At 37.5% G+C, this 26,460-nt stretch overlaps 1 protein-coding gene across 1 annotated transcript in view; it reads left to right on the forward strand.

The window, feature by feature from the left end:
- Window positions 1-26,460, forward strand: part of TTC39C (tetratricopeptide repeat domain 39C) — a 117,968-nt gene that overhangs the window by 56,783 nt on the left and 34,725 nt on the right.

Consider the following 26,460-nt stretch of genomic DNA (forward strand, 5'->3'; position numbering starts at 1 on the left):
GAACAATCCCTGCTCTCTTGGAAGCTTATATTCTATCCAGGTGCCACAGCTCCAGGTCTAACATTGTAACATGCCCATGTGGTCAAATTCCTACTTCCATAGTACTGCGTACCTCAAAAACCTTGCTTTTGATGTAGAGGCAGTATCTATTTTAGAACTCTCTTTAGAAATATAATAGAATTTCCTTATGGGACTTGTCTCATTTGCCTACCTTTTTTTTTTTTTTTAAGACCACTCATTGATGGTAAGTGCTTCAGGTTCTAGGAAGCCTTTTACTTCTTGATAATTTGGAAAATGACAGAAATACTAATTATAGAATTGGATACATGAACAAAAAGTTATATGATCTAAATGCAGATGGCTATTGATAGATAAAGCAAATGTGGCTGACTCACATTAGTACAGTTGAGTAGTTGAGAGTTTAGCTTCAGCTACCTGCCATCCATCCAATTAATTTGCCATTCTGAAGTCCAGTAAAGGTTTTTAGCTGGCTACTGTGTTTCATGAGAGCTGTGATGATTTACTCTCTGTGATTTGAGCTTTATTTTACCTTTTATTAGCTGCTTAATATATGAGATTCCCCTAATGCTTCTTTTCTTTTAGGGGGAAAATTGTTGTTAGCTGTATACATTCCCTACTTAGTGCAATTATTATTCCTTCATAAATACTACATTAGGAAAAGATAATTTAAAGTGGTACTTAGTTCTATAAGACACTAAATAGCAAAAGAGCTATCTGTTTTCATAAAAGCATTCTTAATTGCAAAAAAAAAATCTGGAAGCAGTCTGTTCAAAAGTGGGGAAATGACTAAATAAATTGTAGCACATTCATGCAGTGGAATATTATAATCCCATTAAGACAGACAAGTATGGGGAGTTTTAGGAAATATGGGAACCTTTCATAAAATAAGATAAGCTGAAAAAGCAGAATCCAAAGAACAGGGTTCATACTGATTATTACCATATCAGAGAAAAAGTGACTATGAAGAAATGGACAAAAAAATCTCGTTCAAGATCAAACTGAAAACTTAGGACATTTTATGATTTTAATTTTATTTACTTAAATGTAAACTGGTGCAAAGTTTAATCTGTTGTATTTATGTTCATTATTATATAAAATATTTCTTAAAAATTAAATGTAACAGTAAGCAGACTGACTAAAATCAGTCAGTAAACATTGGGCTAATCACTGAGCATATAAAGAAAGGCAAAAGACACTCCCTGATCTTGAGGCATTTGTAGTCTAATGGCGTGCACACACAAATATGTACAAAGGAGACAACCTTGCTGCATCTCAAGTACTAGCTTATATTATCACCAGCCCACTTGATTTATGACTTGAGCTATTGGCCAAGGGTCATTACATCAGGCTTCAATTATAGTCTGATAGATCCAAGGTTTTATTAATGTGGGTATTCCCTCCTGCTGCAACACATTATTTGGCTGCTCATCCTGTGAGACTCCAGCCCATGCCCTCCTATAACTCCACCCCAGGATATCTCTCCAACTTACCGAGGGCTTTCCTTGCATTCTCTTGACATTGCAAGAACACCAAGGAAGCATCTAGAGGACCTCATTATCTATAAAGAATCCTTCCTTGGCTTTGACTCTGCACTGCATCTGCTCTCAGACAGGACAGAACACCTTGCAAACCAGTTCTTGAATTTTTTCTTCTTGGCAGTGTCAATCAGAATCTAGGATTGGTTGGTCTTTGGTTACCTTCTCCCATTTTCCTCTTGCTTTCATCAACAGTATCAAGGAGCTAGCCTGAATTTTAGCCAGCAAATTTTCCAGAATTCTTTCCTCTAGAGTTTAGAGTTATCTGTGTATTATAGCTGGAGGTGGGGTTATTATAGCCTTCATATAATGGCTTTTAAGGTATTTTATAATACCTGGTTACCCTCAGGTTATATCATATATAAGTAAGGAAATTTTTGACTGATCCAGCCTTTGTACCTTAAGAATTATTTCAGGGGGCAGCTAGGTGGCACAGTGGATAAAGCATTGGCCTTGGATTTAGGAGGACATGAGTTCAAATCCAACCTCAGACACTTGACACTTACTAGCTGTGTGACCGTGCACAAGTCACTTAACCCTCATTGACCTGAAAAACAAAACAAAAAGAACTATTTCAGATACCAGAGTTGGTCTAATACATATTATCTCCTTTTTAGAACATAAGTTCTGAGAGGGCTCTTTAAAAGAGATAATTTTTTTTAAATGGTAATACTGTTGCCCCATTCAAGTAGGAATGTCAATTTTTGCTAGCTGTGTGAAGGTTAAAATAGTATTCTATAGAGCCTAGCTTCTTAAACTGTCAGTCACAACCCTCTATATGGGGTTGTGTAACTGAATGTAGGAGTAGTGAAAAATCTGGCAACAGTAAAAGGTTATGTATACTATTTTATGTACTTATATACCTGGGATTGTATAAAAATTTCTTAGGTGAAAAGGGTTGTGAGTGGAAAAAGTTTAAGAAGCCCTGCTATAGAGTTACATAATTGAGAAATAAAGGGTTCTCTTTTTTGGACTATATACTAGCAATATTTTATTAACTAGGAAAGAACTTTGTATATCCATGTTATCTATTTCAAGATTTCCTTAGAAGCAACTGAAGAGGGGGCAGCTAGGTGGTACAGTGGATAAAGCACCGGCCCTGAATTCAGGAGGCCCTGAGTTCAAATCCGGCCTCAGATACTTAACACTTACTAGCTGTGTGACTCTAGGCAAGTCACTTAACCCTCATTTCCCGCAAAAAAAAAAAAAGCAACTAAAGAACTATATAGAATAAGTGTTTATGTTTTGAGAGGTTTTCCTTCTGTTTCTGCTTTATGGTTATAACTAAATAATTTTGAGCTAACAATTCCTTTCGAAACTGCTTAATCTGGTTGTGAATTGTGGTTCCAGTTATAGGCCTTTTTTCTAACTTTGAAATAAAATGATTTTTTCTACCCCAATTAGTTTCTACCAGGGACTGGGAGGTTGGCTGACAAGCAAGTGGACCCTTTTATTAATATGGCTCTGGAAATGAATCAAAATATCACAGAAACTAATAACTATGGCTTAGTTATAAAATCAAGCCTCATTGGAGATATTTGAGGATTTTCTAATAGTCATAATCTGAAAAATGTTCATACTTGCTGGATTTATGCTCTATATAATTAAGTAGTACACTGTTCTCTTGCTATGATGTTATTTGCCAAATGGTAGAAATCAGCATGGGGCATTCATTCAAGGTTAGTTATTCAAAGTTCCAAAATGATCTAATTATTTAGGCTTCCAGGAATGATTGCCCAATAACAACATTATGGTTCCTTTGCATGGGTGTATGTGTTTATGCAATTTCTAATCCAGTAATCCAGTAAACATTTATCGAGTGCCTACTATTTGCCAGGAACTGTGCTAAGTACTGAAGATACAATTAATCAAAAGAAAGATGGTCCTTGTCCTCAAAGAGTTTACACTTTAGCGGGAGACAACATAAAAAGGAAGCAGGAAATTGGCAAGGGGACTTTACGGGGTAACTGATGGTGGGGTATCTTGTTCCTTAGACTTCAAACCAGTGACAGTAGCAGATGTAAAGTGGAATGAGCTGGGTGTCCAGTTTCTGCCCTCTGTAAAGGAAGGAATTGGGAAGAGTTTGGTATTCTGCCCTTCAGTCAGAGGGAGGTGGTAGCAGTCAAAGCTAGGGTTAACAGCATGGTGGTGAGTTTAAAATGATGAGTTTATTCTGGAAGAGGCATTCTCTTCTGTGTAGTCAAAACCAATATATGTGTACATTTAATACATACACACATGTACTATATATACCTATATGTGGCACATAAATGTCTGTAATAATATATGTATGTGCATGTTGCACATATCTATATTAACATTTTGTTATTACAATACACAGTAACTGTTTGAAGATAGCAAGTCAGAAAAACTAAACACATTACCTTTGTATTGAGTTGGCTTAACACAAGAAAAACACAAGAACATCTGCTACATAAATTCAAATATCAAAAAGATATGTTCAGCTTTTAGAAAAGACAATTTAGGGACAAAAGACCCTACAGAACATACTGTTAGAAGCTACTCCTGTTGAAAATCATACCACAATGAAGATAAAGAATTGCCAAAATCCAGATGATTTGGAAAAAGCATGGTTTGATTTAAACAGATTTTCAGATACTTCCTACATAAAATGACGTAAAGCCACACAATTGACTCTTTTTTTTTTTTTTTTTTGGTGAGACAACTGGGGTTAAGTGACTTGCCTAGGGTCACACAGCTAGTAAGTGTCAAGTGTCTGAGGCCAGATTTGAACTCAGGTCCTCCTGAATCCAGGACCAGTGCTCTATCCACTGCACCACCTAGCTGCCCCCACAATCGACTCTTAATCATTTGTGACATATTTAATTTTTGCCTTAATAAATCTGTGATCTGATTATAGACTAACGACTAATTGAGAAATGACTTAACAACCATAATAAGTCATTTCCTGTCTGACCTACCGACTGGTAATGAGCCTCTCTGTATTTTCCTAGGCTGGTCCTTGTAAAGGAGGTCCTTGGAGATTTGATATGATGATGTGTGACATGAGTGATGTGAAAAGTGATGGCTATAAGAACTCAGAGAAGGGAACCACAATTCCTTTTTTTTGGTTTTTTTTGGTTTTTTTCTGCGGGGCAATGGGGGTTAAGTGACTTGCCCAGGGTCACACAGCTACTAAGTGTCAAGTGTCTAAGGCCGGATTTGAACTCAGGTACTCCTGAATCCAGGGCCAGTGCTTTATCCACTGAACCACCTAGCCGCACCCCAGGAACCACAATTTCCAACCAGGGTGGTCAAATGGGATTTGCACTAGGTCTTGAAGAATGGGTAGAATTTAGGTAGGTAAAGCAGAGGGGAAGTGTATGAGCAAAGGCATGCTAATGAGAATAAGGGAAAGGGTGTTCAGGGCATAGTAAGTAGAATTCCTTGGTTCCAGTAAGTTTGTATAGGGGAGTTGGAAAGGTTGATCGAAGCCAGATTATAAAAGACCTTGAATACTAAGCTAAGGAATTTGGATTGTATCCTATAGGCAATTGTGGGATCATTGCAAAGCTTTTAATCTAGGGAGTGACGTGACATAAGTCCTATTACAGGAAAATTAATCTGTTATTCCTTCACCCATTATATCTATCAGTGGCCAAATCCTGTTGATTCCTACCTTTGCAGCATCTCTTGCATCTGCTCATCACAGGCACCCAAGTTCAGGATCATATCTTCAAGTAGCTATCTGTTTGGTCTCCCCGCTTTCAATCTTTCCCTTCTTAAAGGGGAAACTTTAGAATGATTTCTATTACCTTCAGGATAAAAGTATAAACTTTGCCATCTAAAGCCACTCACAGTGATACAGTTCTTCCTTTTATACATTTGCTTCAGCCAAACTGGTTTACATGTTGTTATCCATCTGGGACATTCCATCTCTTGCCTCTGTGCTTTTGCATAGTTCGTCCCTTAAGATTATCTTGTCTTTCTCCTTTCCCCCTGTTCTTTGAAACATTCTTTTTTTTTTTTTTCTGGTGAGGCATTTGGGGTTAAGTGACTTGCCCAGTGTCACACAGCTAGTAAATGTCAAGTGTCATGTCTGAGACTGGATTTGAACTCAGGTCCTCCTGAATCCAGGGCCAGTGTTCTATCCACTGCGCCACCTAGCTGCCCCATGAAACATTCTTCTTTAGCTAATATGGTACTCTGACACATTTTGTTAGAAAGTGGCTGACATTGTTTCAAACTTATCTTTTTGGTTGGAAGATTTGTTTGTTGTTTCAAGATCACCTTGAAACTAATATCCCTACAAATTTTTAGAAGCACGTTTGCTTCTCAGATTTGCATTTTTTTATTTTCATTGAGCATGACTGAGTTTTGCTAGATAAGATAATTGTGGACTATGCATGTTGTTGCTCATCTTTTGTTCTTGAAGAGGACCGATGACATCACGAGGATGATGTCTTGGCATGCAAGTGAACTGGATTTGAGTGAGGCAGAATTGTCAGTTTTATTCTTTTCTCCAATCATCAGAATCCAGTGGCCCAGGATACAGTAAGTTACCTTGGCCTTTCTAAATTAAGGTCTTTTCCAGGTCTCAATTTGTCTGAAGCCCTGCCCATTCAATGACTAAGGGCTAGATAAGAATTGAGACAATAGATGACTCAATTTACCATCCAAAGATACTAATCTGGAAGAGGAAGACCCTCTACTTCTGGCCAGAAGAGAAAATAATTGCTGTTTACACTCATTCTAAGTCATCAGAACCCAAACAATGAGCCACAGAGGCTTGGCCTGGACCTATTATTGGCCATTCCAATGAAAGCCAGAGTGATTTCAGTTAGTATCATATATTAAGAGCCTATGTGTGCCAGATATTGTTTTAGGTTTCTATAGAATAATCCCCTTTTCATTCTTGAAAATCCATTCTGATACTAATTATTATTTGATAAGTGCTTTCTGCACATCTGGGAACTCAGAGTTGAAAGGGAGGCAGCATGGTATAATGGGGAAAAAGCAGGATTTTAAATTGGAGGACCTAAGTTCAAATCCCAAGTTGTTGAACTACTCCAGCCTTCAGTCTCCTTGTTCATAAAATTAAGAATTGGGCTAGATCAGGGTTTCTTAAACTTTTTCTACTTGTGACCCCTCTTTGCCTAAGAAATTTTTATGTGACCCTGGGTGTGTAGGTATATAAACTAGGTATACATAATCTTTTACTGTTGCCAAAATTTTCACTATCCCCACATTCAGTTACATGACCCCATATGGGGGTTTAAGAAGTCAGGGATTAGATAGTCTTAGAGTTCTGTTGTAGCTTTAAATTTATAGTAAAGTTACATTTAATTATGGTTTATGTAGCTGTATTAAATCTTAGTTTCTTTCTTGTTTCTGGTCTTCTGGATTCTTTCTCTTTGTATTCCACCAGTTTTTTACCAATCCTAGAAATTTTTCTTTGTCAATTTTCTGCGGGAATGGTATACAGATTATTTTGTTTTTCTAAGGTCTCTGGGAGATCATTGATTCTATTGTCACACTGTGATCCTTCAGTCAGTCATTCAGTCAGTAAACATTGATTAAGTGCCAACTGTGTGCCAAGTACTCACTATACAGAATTATAGGGATACAAAAAAAAGAGAGAAGTCTTTCCTTTCACTGAGCTCATGCTCCAATGGTTTCTGCATGTTTTCAAATAGGTTAGATATTTCATTGGGCTTTTGTGAGTTTGTGGTTCTAGTATTTCCAAGTGTCCTGCATTGTGTACAGTTCTCTTTTTAGTTTTAAGTTTACTATTCTTTGCTTTTCTTTTTTTTAATGAGATTTTTCTGTTGTGTTCTGCATATTGGTCATTATCTTCTCTGTTTCTTCACATTCTTTTTTCCTCTGTCTTTTGCTTTTTGCTTCATTTTCCCATGTGATTTTTAGGCTTACTTCCATCTCTTATTTGGTCTCATGAATTCCTTAGCATTATCATTTCATGTTCTATTTCTTTAAATGTGATGGCTATTAATTCAAGGTCTTCTTCCAAGAAATAGTTTCTTTTTCTCTCTCTTTTACTTCATTGGACTTTCTACTGATTCACTTGCTGTACTGGGTTTTTAAATTGTATTAGCATTCATTTTTGCTTCACTTTTCTTTAATTTTGTTTGGCTTTTATTTTATTGTTTGGTTTTTAGTCTGTTTCTCTTGCTTTTGATGTTTCTTTGTTGTTCTTTTTTTGGTGAGGCATATGGGGAACCTAACACTTTTCAATCTAATTACTCCAACATTTTGTATGTCTTCTCTCCCAAGGTTGTTATATAATTCAAACATAATGGAAGGGATGTGAATATTGTCAAGTGCTATAAAAATACAAGTAATTGTTACAGTAGTAGTTGTTATGGATGACTTTGGACGATGCTGTTTTATTGACATGGTAAGTGCAGAGGGCAAGGAAGTGCCAGTAAAAAGCAAAGAAACAAGGTGTTAAAGAGGTAGTACGGTCAAGGAAATAAAAGCAATAAAGATTTTGCATCCTCCTGATTGTGCTTGTGCCTTAATTGTCTAGTAAAGTAAGACACAAATGTAAAGCTTGAGGTATGGTTTTGGGATAACTATAAAGATAAATATTTGCATTCAGATTTTACTAGCAGTAGAATAAACTAGAAGCCTGAAGAGCAGTGCTACCTGGAATTTCATATTTTTGTTCAGTCATTTTTCAGTTGCATCTGACTCTTTATGTTCCTGTTTGAGGTTTTCTTGGCAAAGACACTGGAGTGGTTTGCCATTTCCTTCTCCAACTCATTTTACAGATGAGGAAACTGAGCAAACGGGGTTAAGTGACTTGCCCAGGGTCGCATAACTAGTAAGTGTCTGGGGCTGGATTTGAACTCAGGAAGATGAGTCTTTTTGACTCCAGGCTGTCACCAAGCTGCCCATCAGTATCATGATGAACTATTGACAATTCTGTATTTGCCTGACTCTGATTACTTTTTCTCACTCTTCATACTTCTTAACTACTTGAGAAAGTAGCAGTGAAGGCATTAAAATGCCTCTGCCTGGCTGCTGCTTATTCTCCTTGACTGGACCATTATCCACGTCCCACCTCCAAACTGCAGGTGACTTCTAAGGTTCTGTCCTGAGTGGTCTTTTTTCTTTGGGTGCTTCTTTACTTGGTGTTCTCATCAACTCCCTTAGTTTCAGTATCATTTCTACTCTGCTGATTTCCTAGATCCAGTGCTTCTCTTTCTCTTAAACTCCAGTTCCATGTCTCTAGCTACCTGTCTGACATCTCCAAATGCATGTCTTAGAAGTGCCTCAAACTTAGCATTTGGGGAATGAAACTCATTATCTTTCCCTTTAAATCTGCTTTGCCTCCAACTTCCTCATTTTTGTTGAGAATACCATCATCCTTCTAGGTACCCAAGTTCCCAATGTTAGAGTCATCTTCAACTTCCATATGAAATCCACTGTCAGGTTGTGTCATTCAACCTTCCTAACATCTGCTGCACTTATCAGTACATAAATAAGTATTTATTAAGTGCCTACAACATGACAGGTAACTGTGCTAGACGTGGTAATACAAAGATAAAAACATTCTATTTTATCAGGGGGAAATAACCATAAACAGGATAGAATTAAATATAAAAGATATACAAACTAAATACAAAATATTTCTTGGAAAGGTCCTATTAACTAAGCAAATCAGGAAAGGTATCATGTAGGTGGCAGCCCTGGAGCTGAGCTTTGAAGGGAGATGGAGATTCCAGGAGGCAGAGACAAGGGTGGATTATATTCTGGTCATAAGAGACTGCCTCTCTTCACTCACAGCACCTACACCCTAGTTCAGGCTCTTGTCACCTCTCAACTAGAATATATCAAGAGCCTCCAATCCACCTCTTGGCTTCACTTTCTCCCCTTGCCAGTCCATCTTCTACATAATTGTAAAATTGATATTCTTAAAGCACAGGTCTGACCGTGTCACTTTTTTTGCTCAAGAACATTGAGGTGGTTCCCTGTTATCTATGGGATAAAATACTTACCCCTCCATTTGTCCCTTAAAGTCTTCCACCATCTTTCTCTAATCTTTCTTTCCAAATGATTTCACATTATGCTCCTCACTCTCACATATTTTCTATTATAGCCAGGCTAGATTATTTGCTATTGCTGATATGTAACGTGCCATTACTCACCTCTGCATCTTTACTCAGGTTATCTCTCCTCCCTAGAATACATCTTTTCCTCTCCTTACCTATTGGAATCCCTACCTCCCTTCAGATCTCAGCTCAATTGATGGATACTTCCTATAGGAATCATTTCCCGAGCCTCCCTACAGTTGTTAGTGTTTTTCCCTTCCAAATTACTTGGTATTTTGTCTCTGTATTTTATGTTTACTTATCTGCATGTGTATTGTTTCTCCCAAGTAGGAGAACCTGAATACTTCTCAAGCACTAGAATTGTTTTATTTTTGTCTTTGTCTTCCTGTCTCCTAATATAATGTCTTGTAGACTGACTCTTCATTATGTGGACATAATGACAGTGATTGTGGTGGTCCATACCTGCTACAGGGTAGACTGAGATTGGTGGATCTCCTGAGTTTGGGAATTCTAGGATTAGTAGGGCTAAAGTTGTTCACACTGAGTCTAGTATTGATATGGTGAGACCCCAGGAGCAAGGAGCCACCAAGCTACCCAAAGAGGGGCAGATTGTCTCAGGTCACAAAATAGAGAAGGTCAAAGCTTCTGTGCTGATCATCATTGGGATTGTGTCCATGACTGGCCACTGCACGTCCAACCTGGGTGAGATGTGGAGACACAGTTTTTAAAAAAATGATACTTGACACCAGACTAAAACATTTTTCAGCCTCTCTCTAATATTTTAATTTGAACAGAATTCCACACCCAACCAGGATTAGAAATGACAGCTTAAATATTATTATGAGATTGATGCTTGCATGATGGGACAGCTTTCTCGGGGGATTTTTCTTGTAATAACATGTCATTCTGAATTACATTCTGATCTAGAAGTTGAATCATCCAGGTAGATGGTAAAAATATTCTCTGTCACTAATTGTTATCTCAGAGGGTGCTTTGTATTTGGTCAGCAGTAGTATAGCTTGCTTGTCTAAGTCAGTGATTTTGAAATGTTATTGTCATTATATGTCCTTCTTTCTTTTCTTTTTTTTTCCTTTTCTTTCTTTCTTTCTTTCTTTTTTTTTTTTTTTGTGGGTCAATGAGGGTTAAGTGACTTGCCCAGGTCACACAGCTAATAAGTGTCAAGTGTCTGAGGCCATATTTGAACTCAGGTCCTCCTGAATCCAGGGCCGGTGCTTTATCTACTGCGCCACCTAGCTGCCCCCTATGTCCTTCTTTCTTGAAGAGGACCAATGACATTGTGAAGGTAATAACACTTTGAAATGATTTTTCACTGAAGGTACAGAAAAATTATAAAGCTAATCAGAAGAAATGATTTTGACCATTCATTAGTTTTTATTCTGGAAGCAACAGAAAAATGTTTAATACTATTATAAGCACTGGGACAGTGACAGTCGCCATTCATCAGAAATTTTGTGTTGTGTGAACTTACAGAATGAACATACTTTAAAAACGGTTATCCTTGGGGGCGGCTAGGTGGCGAAGTGGATAAAGCACTGGCCCTGGATTCAGGAGTACCTGAGTTCAAATCCGGCCTCAGACACTTGACACTTAACTAGCTGTGTGACCCTGGGCAAGTCACTTAACCCCCATTGCCCCTCCCCCCCAAAAAACCACCAGTTATCCTTGCTTATTCTACTTAACTCTAGGGGAGTCTGATTCACTGGTATCTGCACATTGGCCATCACCCAAAAAGGTGACTAATTTTTATTCAGAATTGTAAAATGCATTCAAGGGATAGATGTCAGAAAGGAAGTCTTAGGAAAATATACCACAGTTCTGTACCATTGTGGTTTTTAGTTTTGGTTTTGGGTTTGGTTTTTTTTTTTTCATTTTTCATGATTTTAGTTTTTCACTGGCTTTTGCTATCCTTCTACTATCACTATTTTTTGTTTGTTTGTTTTGTTTTTTTGTTTTTTGCAGGGCAATGGGGGTTAAGTGACTTGCCCAGGATCACACAGCTAGTTAATGTCAAGTGTCTGAGTCCGGATTTGAACTCAGGTACTCCTGAATCCAGGGCCGGTGCTTTATCCACTGTGCCACTTAGCTGCCCCTACTATCACTATTTTACCTTGAAACACTAAAACCTCTGGTCTGAAAATATATATGATTCAGTTAACTGCATTGGTGCATAAAAGTATTTTGCCTTTTCATTGAGTATTGGACCAAAACTAAGGATACATTCTAGTCTTTTCTCTTTTTCTAGGCAACAAGAACTCATATAGAATTTGAGTCTTTTTTATTAGAATAATCTTTTATTTAGATAGTTTTATTACATATAACCATAATAATAATACTTATAGCTGGCTTTTGTATAGCACAATAAAGGTTTACAAAGCACTTTACAGATATTATCTCATTTTAATCTTACAGCATTCTTGGGAGTTAGGTGCTATTATTATCTGATTTTATAGATGAGGCAGAGGTTGAGGGACTTGCTCAGAGTCACACAGCTTGTAAGCATCTGAAACTGGTTTTGAACTTAGGCCCTCCCTCCTCGCTCCTGGCCCTGTGCCCTATTCATTGTGCCACCCAGCTGCCCTTAAGCACTCCCCAAATAATATGCCCTTTGTTCCCCTAACTCTTTACTTTTGCTCATACTATTCTCTATGTTTGAACAACCCCCCTTACCTGCTCAATTCCTACCTGTCTTTGTAAAACCAACACCTGTGCTACCACTTGCATGAAGCCTTCCTTGTAGTTACTCTGTAAGGAATGTTACCTTTGCTCTTAGAGTTCAAATGTAATGCTTTATTTTGTACCTTTCTAACATATTATGAATCAATCATATCGTATGTTGTTTTCACATGTGTTGGTGTCTCCAACAAGGGCCTGATATCTACCCTAGCACTTAACTTTCTACAAAATGGAAATTTAATGAACATATGGCACATTGGATTTGTTTCATATGGTACTGCTCCACAGTTTTAGATGAGACAGTATTTCCAGAGAATTTTAATAGCTGAGCCCTGTTAGCAGATAGATTAATATTGTACTATTAGTATTTTACTGTGTTGACCCTTTTCAAGTCATGTAAGGATGTGTATCTTTTCTCTTAAGCTTCTTCCCTTTTCCTTTGGATCTGAGTATTTTCAAATTGGTTAGATAATTGAATGATTTTTTGAGCCTCTATTTCCAGTATTTGAAACTGTTCTACGTTGCGTGCAGTTCTGGAATTTTTTTGTTTGTTTTCAGTAGGTAAAATGTAAGAGAGAGTGGAAACATGAATTGCATTGTGATTAAAGAAAATATACTCACGTGAAATTGTAGAAACCACAATTCATTTTGAGGGGCAGATAAACCAAGGCAGAAATAGGACAGATATTGTCATTGGAATATATTCAGACCCCCCTGGACAGAAAGGAAAAATGGATGAGGAATTTAGGAAAGCCTAGCACAAAGGTATCCATGATAGTGAAGGGTATTGAGTTCATGCTGTATAGGTAGTGGTTGAAGGAATGGGGGATGTTTTTCAGTCAGTCAGTAAACATTTATTAAATGCCTGCTATATTTCAGATAATGTACTAAGTGCAGGGGATACATAGAAAGGCAAAAGAGAGTTCCTGGTCTAAAGAAATTCATGGTCTTATCAGGGAGAAAGCATGAAAACAATTATGTGCAATGTACAGGATAAATTGGAGATGATCAATAGAGGGAAGGTCGGGGCAGCTAGGTGGTGCAGTGGATAGAGCACCAGCCCTGGAGTCAGGAGGACCTGAGTTCAAATCTGGCCTCAGACACTTAACACTTACTAGCTGTGTGACCCTGGGCAAGTCACTTAACCCCAATTGCCTCACTAAAAAAAAAAAAAATAGAGGGAAGGTCATAGCAGGGCAGGGTGATTAGGAAAGGATTCCCATAGAAAATAGTATTTTTAGATTGTACTTGAAGGAAGCCAGGAGGTGGTAACAAGGGGATCCTGAGTAGAGAGGATAGCCAGTGAAAATGCCCGGAGTATGGAGTTGGAGAGTCTTGTGTGAGGAACATCGGGAATTATGAGGAAAATGATAGTCTCTTGATTTAAGGAAAAACTTTCTAACAATGAAAGTTGTCTAAAAGGTAAATTGACTGCCTTGGGAGGTGATGAGCTCTCCTCTGGAGGTGTTCAAGCAAAACTGGTGTGACCTTTGGTGTGATATATGAGGTTCTCATTCAGAAGTGGGTCAAACTAGCAAGCCTCCAAAGTCTTTGTCCATTCCCAAATTTTGATGTTATAGTTTTTTTAGATCATAGAGATACACTTCACCTTGGAGGCCTGTGTTGTAAAGGTTCAGGTACACGATCTAGTAAAAATATTGTATGCCTGTCCCCTTGGAGACTTTTGAAGTATAGATGACATTTTTCTCTACCTTCATCATGGACTCTTTCCCCTGTTAGTGACTAATACTTGTTGCAACTGTCAACTCTACTATTTTCAACAAAGTTATAGCCTTTTGGGAATGTAATTTTCTTATCCAGGTGCTTGGGGACTATTTCTTTGCCTCCACAGATAGTTTTGTTTTTTTGGGGGGGGCTGGGGATATCTAATTCCACATTTAGTACTGTTCTTGGAAGTCTGAGGGTTCTAGAAGGCAGCAATCTAGACATTTTAAGATTTTACAGTTAGCATAAATACTTGAATATACAGTATATCTACATAATTCATCTGGCTGTTGGGTGGTAGAGCCATGGAGTAAAGCATCTAGTAATCTGACCACAAAAAAAACTATAATAATTTTGCTGGGGAAATACTGTTTTCAAAAAGAAGAAAATTTACCATTAGATTTATAGATGGTATTAAAGGATGACTACCACTGAGCCTCTAAAGACAAAACCAGTTAAATGAACTATGTAGGAAGCCGCAGATGTCACACGAAGGCCAGCAGATGACATGGAAAATGTTCAGAAACTCAGAAATGCATAAAATATATGTACAGTATCGTATAATACCAGCCTATTTTATCTTTTAATGCCATAATAATTCATACTTCTCTGGTATGGAGGGAGGGCCAAAAAAATTTACACAGATTTTCCAGATTGCAGGGGCTCTGTGCCTTTAACCCTGGCAGCGTGGAAGGGATAACTTTATTTTTTTTGGCTTCTTTTGGTCTTTTATACAGTAGTTAAGTGGCACAATGGAGAGTGTCAGGCCCAGAGTCAGGAAGACTCTACTTAGTGAATTCAAATCTGCCATCAGATACTTACTAGCTGTGTAATCCTGGGCAAGTCACTTAACTCTGCCTCATCTGTCAAATGAACTGGAGAAGGAAATAGCAAACCACCCCAGTATCTTTGCCAAGAAAACCCCAAATGAGGTCATGGAGAGTCAGAGATGACAGGAAAGACTGAATAACCACAAAAAGTTCTTTTTGTTCATTGAAAAACACCCAAAGATCTCTTTTTAAAAAACCCCTCACTTGATCCCCACCATCCCCACCAACTATCACCCTATATTTCTCCTCCCTTTTGTGGCTAAACTTGAGAAGCATTTACCTTAGGGGCATCTACTTCCTCTTCTCTTGCTAAAAATCCCTCTGCAGCCTGGCTTCAGACCTCATCATTTAACTGAAACTGTTCTCTCCAAAGTGGCCAGTGATGTCTTAACCACCAGATATACTGGCTTCTTTCCAGTCCTCATCCTTCCTGACCTCTATGCTCCTCTCTAGATATTTGTGACACTGCTCCCATGGTTCTCCTCTTAACCAACTGGTCCTTGATTTCCTTGGTTTGATCTTCATCAAATATATTCTTTCTTTCTCCTTAGAAATCCCTGTCTGTAAATAAAATACCTATTCTTGATGCCACCTAGGAAAAATTGAGTCAACTAATTTTTAATACTTGTTAAATATCAGTATGACTGGCCAAAAGTTCGAATAGGCAGTTCTAAAGGGGAGAAACCCAAGCTATCTATAGGCATATAAAAAATTCTCCATTTTGCTCAGAATTAGGGAAATGCAAATTAAAGGTTCTACCTCATACCTATCATATCGGTAAAGTTGGCAAAAAAGAAAAATGATAAATGTTGGAGGGGCTTGGGAACACAAGTACATTAGTGCACTTAGTGGAGTTATGAATTCATCCCACCATTCTGGAAAGCAATTTGGAATTATGCCCCCCCAATTTACTAGTCTCTGCATACCCTTTGACCCAAAGGCACTGCTTCTAGACCTATTCCCCCTAAAGAGTTCAAAGAAGGAGGAGCAATGTCCTATGTATATGAAAATATTTATAGCAGATCTTTTTGTGGTGGTATAGGACTAGAAACTAAAGGGTGCTCATCATTTGGGGGGAGTGGCTGTATAAATTATATGTTATGGTATATGAATGTAATGGAATACAATTGTGCTGTCCATAATCAAATGAGATAATATTTTTGGAGATGCTTAGCATAGTGCTTGGCATATAGTAGATCCTCTTTCCGTCTCTTTCTTTTTTCTCCCTCCATTCCTCCTTCCCAAGCACAATTGTATAGTTAGATGCAAAGTTAAGTGAGGAGAACCATTTACACTATAATAAGAATACTGTGAAAATGAACAACTTTAAAAGAACAAAAGAACTGATCAGCCTAGTGGTCGAGGCAATCAACTAAATCAGCAGAATGAAATGTACATTATTGGACAGAGCCAACGAGAGAGAGAGAGAGAGAGAGAGAGAGAGAGAGAGAGAGAGAGAGAGAGAGAGAGAGAGAGAAAGAGAGAGCGCTTGTTAATTTAAAAACATTTTTTAAAATACCAGTATGATACGGTAAAAAGAATGCTGGATTTAAAGTCATCTGACCCGAGTTTGAATTCTGACTTTATAACTTCGTGCTTTTGTAACATTGGGCAAGTCACATGACCTTTGTGGACCTCCATTCCTTCTACTTACAAACACCAAAGATTGGCTGGATGACCTCTCTGGCCGCTTACAGTTCTAAATCTGTGATTCTGTTTTTAAACTTAGAGCAACGACACATTTATGTAATATTTTATGTCAACTAAGTGTTTTATTTACATTCTGTAATCTGCTTTTCCAGCCTTATTATGCATTACTCCCCTTCCCATATTCTATAGCAGTCAAACTGGCATTCTTTCTGTTTGCATCACTTTGAGCCTGGGATGTGCTCTGTCCTCATCCCCACCTCTTAGAATTCTTTACTTCTTTCAGACCTAGGCTCATGTATTCTGTATATACTCTAATAACCACCACAACAGTAATAGTTAGGATTTAGATAGAGTTTCACGGTTTGCAAGGTGCTCTGCAAATATTCTTTTATCCTCACAACAGCCCTGAGATGTAGGTGTTGGTATTATCCCCATTTCACAGATGAGATAACTGAAGCAAACAGGTTAAATTACGTGTCCAGAGTCACATAGCTAGTACAAGTCTGAGGCTGGCTTTGAACTCATGTCTTCTGGACTCCAGGTCCAATACCCTATCCATTGTATCACCTAGTTCCCTTTCACTTATAATGTTCTGATGGAACCTAAGCTTGAGAACAGGGAATATTTAATTTTTGTCTTTGTATTCCCATTGCCTAGCTTAGGGCCCGGCCTATCATAGGTGTTAAATAACCGCTTATTGTTTGACTGATACTTAGTATGATCCTTACTAATGTGTCAGACACTGTACTAAGCACTACATAGAGGCAGTAGATAGAGTGCTGGGCCTGGAGTCAGGAAGACCTGACCACAAATGCAGCCTCAGACCCTTCCAAGCTGTGTGACCCTGGGCAAGTCACATCACCTCTGTTTGCCTTAATTCATCAGAGAAGGAAATGGCAAACCTCTCCAGCATCTTTGCCAAGAAAACCTCATAGACAGTATGGTCCTTAGGGTCCTGGAGAGTTGGACATGACAGAACAACAGATAGAGTGCTTACTCTGTGCTAGATACAGCCCCCATTTTATAGGTTAGAGTAGCTTGTCCAAGGTAGAGCCAGGGCCCCATCTAGTATTTCTGAATCCTGGGGCTCTCTCTACTACAACTCTTTGTCCACAAAGCAGGTCCTTGCTTTTGAATGTGTTTTAGTGTGCCTCTGATGTTTGCAGCTGGCATACTTGCTGCCTAGTTTTTAAAGAAATGGTATTTTTACTCTTGACTATTGACTGACTTCTTTTACTTCCTCTTCCCTTCTTTTTTTTTTTTTGTTTTGTTTTTGGTTTTTGTTTGTTTTTGTTTTTTTTTGCGGGGCAATGGGGGTTAAGTGACTTGCCCAGGGTCACACAGCTAGCAAGTGTCAAGTGTCTGAGGCCGGATTTGAACTCAGGAACTCCTGAATCCAGGGCTGGTGCTTTATCCACTGCGCCACCTAGCGGCCCCCCTCTTCCCTTCTTTTGCTGATGAGTAGAACACCAGATCATAGATTTAGAGCTCGCAGGGGCATTGTAACCATCTAATTTAAGCCTCTCATTTTACAAACTGACTTCATGGTCCTCTCTGACCCAACTCCTACTCTCATACCAGGGGATTTCAGCATACGTATTGATGTTCTCTTGAACCCTAGCGAGATTTTAGAAGAAACTTAACCAAGGTAACACCAATGAGATCAAATAAAGAAAGAAAATGCCTATTTTTTTTTTTTTTTTGGTGGGGCAATGAGGGTTAAGTGACTTGCCCAGGGTCACACAGCTGGTGTCAGGTGTTTGAGGTTGGATTTGAACTGAGGTCCTCCTGAATCCAGGGCCAGTGCTCTATCCACTGCGCCACCTAGCGGCCTCCAAAAATGTCTAATTTTTTAAAAACTTTTTTTACTTTATTTTTCTTGGGTTTTTTTGATCTTTGTTTTCTTTAGCAACATAGCTAACAGAAATGTGTTTTGCATGACAGTTCATATCTATATCAAATTGCTTGCCTTCTCAAGGATGGGGGAGGGAAGGGCAGAGATTTGGAACTCAATTTAAAAAAAAATGAATGTTAAAAATTAGTAAATGATATTGATGACTCTGAATCCAGTACTTTGTTATTGTTGTTCAGTCATGTCTGACTCTTTGTGACGGCATCATAACATACCAATGCTGTCTGTGGGATTTTCTTGGCAAAGAGTAGAATGGTTTGCCATTTCCTTTTCCTGTGGATTAAGGCAAACAAGTTAAGTGACTTGCCCAAGGTCACACAGCTAGTATTTAACAATACTAGTACTAGTGTCTGAGGCTGGATTTGAATTCAGGTCTTCTTGACTACAGGCCCAGTGTTCTATCCACTGAGCCACCTAGTTGCTTCCTAAAATTCTGCATTATTTCCACTCTGTCATCACTTGGATACTTCCCCTTCCTTTCCCTCTTCCCCATCTCACTGCCTTCATATAACCCAACCCACATCTCATTTTTCTTTATGTAGTTTATAACCTCTCACAAACCAATTCTACTTAACCTTGCAACATAAAGGTTTCATTGTGGCCTTAGTTGCAAGAATCCAAATAATTTTGTTCACTGTTTTCCATTAGCTCTTATTTTATTATGGTAAAATGAGGCTTCTTTACTCTTCTATTGTTTTTCGATTCTTAAGAGAATCAGATCTGAGTCTCAGTAGGACAAGATAGTTCTGTGTTACTGCTATTCAGCAAATTAGAGAGGTAAAGTGACTAAAAATTAAATCAGAAAAGATTCTGCTAGCATATGGACAGTTCATTTGTGGGCATTGGCAAGTGTGGAAGCTGAAATCTCAGATGATTAACCTCTCTGCTATCCCTGTATCCACGGCATTTGGTGGCAGAGTGTTTCATTGCATCTGCTGAAGGGCAAGCCTTCCCTTTGTAATTGAACAGCTTGCTGTATCAGCATGATGTAATGGTTTTATTTATAGAGTAAAAAGATACAATGAGAGAAATAATTCCCAGAAATCTAGTTAATTGTAGTCTTCTCTCTCCTTTTACTACATGGGTCCCTTCCTTATTTCAGTCAAAAGATGCTGTTTGTTTGTTTTTTTAAAAAAGTATTCAGTTAGGGGGGAAAATGGATATAATCCTTAGGTAGAGGTGACTAAGAACATATTTTTAGTTTCTGTTTGCTGAAAAAGGAAGCTGAGCTCCATGACTTAATGACTGCTTTTCATCCTAGCAAACAGAAAGATGACAGAAATGCTTATAAATAAAGTATCTATGTTTTAGCCCTTTCTCTGCAGGCTCTCCTGGTGAAGCAGATTTATAGGTCATTCTTCACCTATCATTCATGCTTATAAGTGTACTAATTATATAAATAAGAGGATCAGCTTTCATTTATTCTCAAGAGCCCAAATCCTAGGGATGGCAGTGAGATGCATAATCTATTGTTAGAACCTCCTTGAGAAACACCTTGTTAGGACATTGAGTCTGCTACTTAGCAGAAATTAGTCCAGGCTTACATGTAAGCAAAATAGCATTATTCTGATTTCTAAGTATAAATTGGGAAATTTGGGGGGTTTTGGGTCATTTTACCATATTTTTTCTTTAGAATTTTAAGCAATTACAAATGATAAGAGCCTAATAAATATAAACTTTTTAATAATACTCTGTATTCCCTTTAAATATTCATTAAGGTACATGCATTTGTGCTTCCTGATTATAATCAGGGTACTATAATCCTATTTATTTGTGTTGTCCCTAGAATCAGTTCATATAAACATTTCTGGATATTATGATGTAATTTCATATCATTTTTAAATAGCTAACGTTGAATTTTATTAAGAATTACCTGGGTTGTCCCTCTTCACAGGGTTCTTATTCAATATGTTCCTCTTCATAGAGTATTAAAGATACTAGGGATCTTAGGGATCACTTTAATTTTCTAGATAAAGAAAATAAGATCCAGTAGATGCAAAATGATTTACCAAAGATACATAGTAGTAAGTGGAAGGAATAATGTTTGAACAAACTAGGTCTTCTGACTCTCAGTGAATATGAATATACATAGATAGATAGATATAGGAATAAAGACAACATATAAATATATATGTGTATATATATGAATAAAGATAATTTGCAAATATATATTTGTATATTATATATATATGTATATTTACAAATTGTCTTTATTCTTTTTTTACATTGCTTCCAAGAGTTATATTCCCAGAAGTAGAAATTTTAAAATGAAATAGCTTTGGTACATATTGTAAGGTTCTACTCTTAAAACATTGAGACCAATTTGTGATGCCATCAGCAGTGTGTCTGCATACTTGTCTCCTTATATACTCATCAGTATTGAACTTTTTATATTAAGCTTCTTTTCTAGTTTAACAAACATGCAATTTTAATTTCTTTTTAATGGCCGATGAGACCAGACATTTTTCCATATGATGATTTGCCTCCTTTTTTTTCCTCTGGAAAGCTGTGTGTTAATAAGGAAAGAGTTCTGTCTCTTTTGGATTCAGAAGGCATGATTTCAAACTCACTTCTGGGGATTACTACTTTTTCACCCTTAGGCAAGTCACTTATTCTCCAGGCCTCAGTTTCCTTATCTCTAAAATGAAGCAGTTAGATGAAGTAGTTGTCCTCTGAGGTCCCTTGTAGCTCCAGAAATATGATCCAATGAGCCTTGTCCATAAATTTCTTTTGACCACTTATAAATGGAATCTGAGCGTTGTATGTGTATATTTTTGTGCATTGTAAGTACTGTTTACCATCCATTTCGCCTCATTCTTTTCCTTTTATAGCATTTTATCATTGTGTTATAATTTTATTTTGAAATGTTTAATTTCATAGACTTGATCCCAGCCATCTTGTCTGATAACTCTTCTACTTTGTCCTCTGTTTTTGGGAAAGATTGAAAGCAAAAGGAAAAGGGAACAGCCAAGGATAAGATGGATAGATAGTATCACTGAAGTAACAGACCCGAGCTTGGACAGACTCCAGAAGATAGTAGAGGATGAAAAGGCCTGGTGTGTTATTGTTCATGTGGTCAAAAAGAGTCAGGCACAACTGAACAACTTTGTTCAGTAGTCACAAAATTTTCCTCCATCCCCTACTGGGAGAGACACTATTCTAATGTTCTTTCTGTTTAACTCTTTGACTCATCTGGAGGTCTGTTCCAACAACAGTCGTTAACTAAATAGTATTTCTTGTGTCACACGTATTACTCCTGGTTTATTATTTATTGTTCTTACAGCAGTTTGAGGATACTTCTGCAATATCTTTCTCCACTTCTTTGTGGTTTTTCTCTTGTAGCTCAGTACCATGAAGTTAAACTCTAGAAGTCCATTGTTTAAACTGTGTGCATGTATACATAGTTGGTAGATCTGTAATTACACACCACTGTGCGTAAGCTTTCCATGCTTTAATAGATGATTTCAAGAGTTAGTGACTCAAAATAAAGAACAAACATCAGATCATGAACCTTCTTGTAATAAACTCTTCTGAGTTTAGCTAGTCTGGTTCTTAGAGGACAAAACAGATGTACAATCTTTCTCTGGGCATTGTGGTAAAAATTACTTGTGGTAAAGTTTAACATTCCTGTTTTTAGCTAACTCATTTGGGAGGGGCCACACCTGGCCTACCCTGAGGTTATGTATGCTCCTGAGGTCAGAAGGAGAACTCTCCATAGGCAGCTTTTGAAGGACCTCCCATTTCGGGGGAGGGGAGATTGAACACTCCTTGAAGGGAGGCAGGCTGCTTCTGGAACACTAGGCGTCTTCCAAAACTCGGTCTTTTTCAGTCTTGGCCCTTGCACTGGTGGCATGTTCGCTCTCTGTCTGGCAACTCCCCTTGTGGTGGCGTGTTAGTTGTTCTGGTGGCATGAGCAACTGTAGACTTTCAGGTTTGGTGAGTTAATTATAGAAAACCCTAAATTCCTTTGAACTAGCTTAATTGGAAAAGGTCTGGGCAGTGAATAGATTAAGCTTAGAGTTAAGAATATTTATCTGTATTTCTATTTTCCTATTTCCTTATCTTTGATTTTTTATTATTTATTTGTTGTTTAATTAATTCCCAAGTAATAAAATCTGATCCTTTTGTGAATTAAAACTTAGAGGCTCCTTTCTTATTGGCCTGGGAGAAATATCTAAAAAATCTAAAAGGTCCCTCATATTTCTGGGACCCAAATATTAAGGCTAGTCACCCAAATAATGTTCTGTATATCAAATTTTGGCCCTCATAGCGTGCACTCAAAAATCTCCATTTTAGTAAGGTCTGCCAGTAAAATCACAGATCTTTCAAGTATTAAAGCTTCTAAGCATACACACACATACACATACACACACAGAGAGTCATTATTATAATTTATACTTGTCCCAGCTCATAGCAAAGGTATTTAGCTATTTAATGAAATTGTACCCGTGAAATCCTTCAAGAATTAGCAATTCAGACTATAACCCCACCGAAATTTAATAAAGTCTTGGAGAGTTGCTCTGGCCAAAATATTTGTCACACTGAGGCCAACCCAGTGATATATTTTTAAGTATAAGCCTTTATCCCATTAAGATTTTAAAATGTCCTCTCCTTAATTTATCTCATTCAGGCTCTTGTTATCTTATTTAAGCTAATACCAAAGCATCAGCTCCTGCTTGTTGAAAGTCTTTTTCTTCCTTTCATGAAGTACTCATGGTGTTCACCTTAGACACCATATAGCTTTCTGCTGGGCTTCTGGTAGTCTTGGGGCTTCCTTTCCTTAGTGTGTCTAGCCAGTCACTGCTGTTCTGGGACTCCGATAAGATGCCATTGAAAAGTCAAAATCCTCCTACCCTCCTGAGTTTACAAGCTGCCCTCTGGTGGAGATTGAGGGTGGGGAGACCAAGGCTCTTCCATCTCTGGGGCTTGCCTGAAACCTTTCTCCTATAAATTGCTGCACATTTGAATGTCAGGTTCTGCACGGGCTTGCTATTTTATAAAAGATCTCTAGAAAGTGATATGGTTGTATATTAGTTTGGTGCCATTTATTCAGTGAAGATATTCTTACCTGATGAGGGCATGGAGTATTTTATAATTTACTTTAATTGAGGTGGAGTGATTACTTCAAGGGGTATGCATGAGCCTTCTTTACACATAATACCTCAAGAAAGGAAAAAGTTCCAGTAAGCCCACTCTTACACATATACATATGTACACATACATACATACATAGAGATATCTTTTTATAAAGGTTTCTTTAATAATACATACCTTATTAAAAAGGAATGGTAACAAATAGCATCCTTGCCCTGTCCTTGTTTTTAAAGGAAATGATTACTAATATTTTCTCCATCAATATAATATTGATTCATTCTAAAAATATTCATTCTTTGCCATGTAAGCACATCTTACATCATGTAAAAAATAGACTATACACAGAATAATTGTTCCATTTTGTCAAAAATGTCTTGGTCTCAATTGAGATAATCATAGGATTTTTAATATTATCTTACTGTATTGATGAACTAACATTTATACCATGCTTTCTATATGCCAGGCTCTGTACTAATCACTGGGTATGAAAAAAGAAGAGAAAAACAAGCCCTGCCCTCAAGAAGCTTACATTCTAATAGAAAGACAACATGTGCATTTATTTTTTTTTAAATACAAGATATATACAATGTAAATATAAGATGACAAAGATATTACTACATGGAGTGGCTTGGAAAGCCATCCTGCTGGTGGTGCTCAAGCTAAGTCTTGAAGGAAACTGGGGAATTTCTTTCAAGATGAATGAATTGACAAAAGTCTTGCCTTTTTCTTTGCTAAGACTCTTTTTAGGATTTTTGTATCTATGATCTTCCTTCAGCTACTGTCTTTTTGGTTTGTAAAAACCATCTTTTTCTTTTAGAGTTCAAAACTCTACAAGTAGGTGAAGCTTGTGGGGAGAAGTGGGAGAGTAGAAAGATGAGGTTGGTCAGTCTTTACAATGTTCATGAATGGAGTTCCATACCAGGTTACTCGTACTGTTGCTGAGATTACCTAGAACATTTTATTATGTCTTGGATTAGAACTACTGCATTTATGGCCTTTTCTTTTTCCTAGGGGCCTGCTATTATTTGCAGATTGTATTTCTTTCATCAGTGTTCTGGATCTGACAGTTTTTCTCGAGTTATACTCTTTGTATTTTGGCTGTGATTTTTGGATTGCTAAGCAACTGGCTTCTGTGAAGCAGATTCTTAATTGCGTTGAGTCAGTTCTATTCCTTAAAGTTTCCATTGCTCTTATCAATGTCTTTATAGCACTTGTTTTTAAAACAACAGCAACACAGATATACAAATATAGTATCATCTTTCAGTAGATCACCCCCCCACCCCACCCCCGTTCTAGAAGAATTATGTTCTTCTGTAATATCTTTTCATTTGGACCTGTCTTTTGGTCTTTTAGCTGCCATGAAATCCTTCTAGGCTTATTTTACTTTGGAATTTCTGTGCTTGTTAATTGGACATTTACTTTTTTAGGATCCACCTTAACAAAGACTGATGTATCAAGTACCTAACACTCACTTTCTAGCCACTCATTTGACACCTGTCATATGTCACATTTATCTTGTATTGTTAGTTGGGGTTAGGAATTAGTTGTACTGTTAGTTAACTTTGGGTATGCATGTCTTATCTCCCCAAATTCTAAGAACATATTTGGGCCATTAGGAACCATAGCCTACCTATCTTTATAACTCCCTAGTACCTATCAAAGTACCTTGCATATTTTGTTTATGTTCAGTCTAACTCTTCATGACTCCACTTGGAGTTTTCTTAGCAAAGAGTGGTTTGCCATTCTTTTTTCAGTTCATTTTACAGGTGAGGAAACTGAGGCAAGTAGGGTTAAGTAACTTGTCCAGGGTCACATAGCTGGTAAGCATCCAAGGTCACATTTAAACTCCAGTCTTTTTCCCTTCAGGCTCTATTCACTGTACCACCTAGCTACCCTACCTTGTATGTAGTAAGCACTAAACAAATACTTGTTGATCAATCTTATATTCTACCAGTGTCACTATTGCAAACATGCACTGCAAAGATAGAGGAAGAAAGATTGAGCTGAATTTATACTGACACCAGAGTTTATACTTTTGAACCTTTTCCTTTCTATAAAAACAAAACAATTTCCTATCAAAATGTTTTTAGAAATTATTTTTATTTTCCTGCTTAAAGTAGAATGCTGAAGAAGTTAAGTTAATTAAAATATTATTGCATATTGAACAGTGGGGCATTAAGTACTTAGAGAATTTTCTCTAGCATTGAAATAATTATACATATTAGCATCTTAGATATTTAAATAGCTCAATACAAATTCCTGAGAGAATGGAGATAGTTACCAGAAACTGCCATTCTGGCAACCCTTTTAATTTGGAGTTCCAGCTGTAAATGGCAAAATGAATATAAAAGGCATGAGGGTGAGAAGGTATTTGTGGGATGGCCTTGGTGTTGTGAGTACTAATTAAACCTGTCTGACTAGTTTGACAAGCTGGACCCGAGATCAAAAAAATACTTGAAGCAAAGCAGATTATGTGCCAGTATCCCTGATTTTCAGAATCCTGATCAAGGACGTGGCTATGGATGGATGGATGCATCCTGATCTATAGTTGTAATTAAGAAGCTTGAGTAACATGATGAAATATCTAGTCAAAGAGAGGTAGGGTTATGTATATAGCAAGCCTAGTAGTACAGTAGAAATAATACTGCCTCCAAAATCTGAGAACCTGAGTTAAAATTCTTCCTGATGTTTACTACTTGTATGTTCTTGGGCATGTCCTTTAATCATCTTCAGCCTCAGTTTCCTCATCTTATAAAATGAGGTGTTTGGAGTATGTGGCCTTTGAATTTTCTTCTAGCCTTAAATCTGTAACACTCTTATAGTGGTACTCCCTCAACCCATCTGATGAAATTTCACTATGTAAGGGGCAGCAGGTAAGCAGAGACAATGAGGTGTTAAGCTTTTGCTTAGATAATTTGTTTGTCTAATTTGCAAGGTAGATCAGATTGGCTAATATGGCAAAA

The sequence above is a fragment of the Dromiciops gliroides genome, chromosome 1 (genome assembly GCF_019393635.1).
Source record: "Dromiciops gliroides isolate mDroGli1 chromosome 1, mDroGli1.pri, whole genome shotgun sequence".
Classification (NCBI taxonomy): domain Eukaryota; kingdom Metazoa; phylum Chordata; class Mammalia; order Microbiotheria; family Microbiotheriidae; genus Dromiciops; species Dromiciops gliroides.